A 1,720-nucleotide genomic window follows, 5' to 3' on the forward strand; every position below is an offset into this window, starting at 1 on the left:
TTTTAGCTTCCAATACGAGGATCTAGTCCTCCTGGTCATAAGATAAGCAAAAACCACGTTAATAGCTGTAATTGTTACCAACACAACTACTGGAAATCACAAACTACCCCTTCTCATGATAGGTAAATCCAAATGTCCTTTCCGAAGGCATTCAAAAAATGTTAAAATCTTCCTGACATAAAAGTAACAAAGGAAGGCCTACATGACCAATGTATTGTTCAAGGAGTACTGTGACGAAGTCTTATACACACCTATTATTAGTAAAGTACTCATTACTAAAACTAAAATAATTATAAGGTACATAAAAAAACTAGTAACTCTCAGTTTCTTTTTTGCAGATATCTACACACAGAAGGAGCATAAGGCAGTGATGCACAAACATAGACACAAGAAATATAAAACTAAGAGCTAAACATTATACTTACAAGACCATATTTTGCAACTGTAGTAATCTATAATAGTTTATCACACATAAAAAAGACTAGGACAGGTTTTGGCAAACATTTGCTTGTTGATGGCTGAGCAACATTCATTTATGCATAGATAAGCAAACTTACGGCGACACGCGAACAAAGAAAATAATAACTGCAAGTCGTCACATTTTATTCAAAAATTCACAATAATTGTTAATATAGTTACTTTATCTGTGGTTTTTCATATAAAATAGAAGGACAAAAAGACACAAATTTTAGAAATAAGTAATTCTTTCATTGATGATCAGCTTTTGTTAACCAGAAGACTTCCTACGTACACAAACATAATAATTACAATTTCAAAAATCAAGTATTTTTTAGATTATCACAATATCTTTAGATTATTCTCCATCTAGATTTTTGTGAACTTTGAATCAAAATAAGTTGTGGAGTGAATATAAATTAAATCATCGAATTTACAATCTGGCTTCTACCGCTATTAGCAAGATTACAATAATGCTCACACAATAAAAACTTGGCCTCTACTTGGACATTTCCATTGCCTATTGTAACATCACCAGTGTCCATTGAATATCACATACAATGCACATTAAAGAAAGATACTAATTGATTGAATTGCAGAAAGGAGGATGACAAACCAATTTCAGGACACTAGGCGAGCAGCCTGCAACATAAATGTTCTTCAAACGTTTCTGAAAATGGTGGGACATGAAACGTGATTTCTGTCCATAATTTAGTAACATGGCAGATCTCAGCAGATTCAATTGTCAAATCCTGTAGTAAATTATCAAATCCAAAACATTTTCGAAGATTTGTTGGATTTGAGATTTGGCTTGGATATTCCCACATTTGTATTTAGTACTCTCTTAAGGACTTTCTGCACTATCTGAAGTATGAGAACATTGGATCACTCAGCCACCATATTTTTGTTTTAAATAAGAAATGATTCCGGTCCAAATGTTATAATAATTTATTATATTAAACTTCAATATTAGTAGACCTAATCCAGAATTTTTTAATTATAATTATTTTTGTATTAGAAAACAAAACAAATTTATAATTACCTGGACCAAAGAGAGCGACTCTGTAGAATCGGCCGAGGAGGCGCCTGCCTGACCGCTGCACCTGCACCAGCTTTGTATACGCCTGGTTGTAGTGCTTGGTAACTCTGGGCTAGTGGCCTGGAAGTTGCGGCGGCGCGCTCGTGTATCGGGCACGATTCAATCGGTACAGATCACCCAGGACATTCGTATCGCTCAGCCTTCTCTACATTACTCAGCACATAC

Source organism: Homalodisca vitripennis, unplaced genomic scaffold (genome assembly GCF_021130785.1).
Source record: "Homalodisca vitripennis isolate AUS2020 unplaced genomic scaffold, UT_GWSS_2.1 ScUCBcl_7216;HRSCAF=14804, whole genome shotgun sequence".
NCBI classification, from domain to species: domain Eukaryota; kingdom Metazoa; phylum Arthropoda; class Insecta; order Hemiptera; family Cicadellidae; genus Homalodisca; species Homalodisca vitripennis.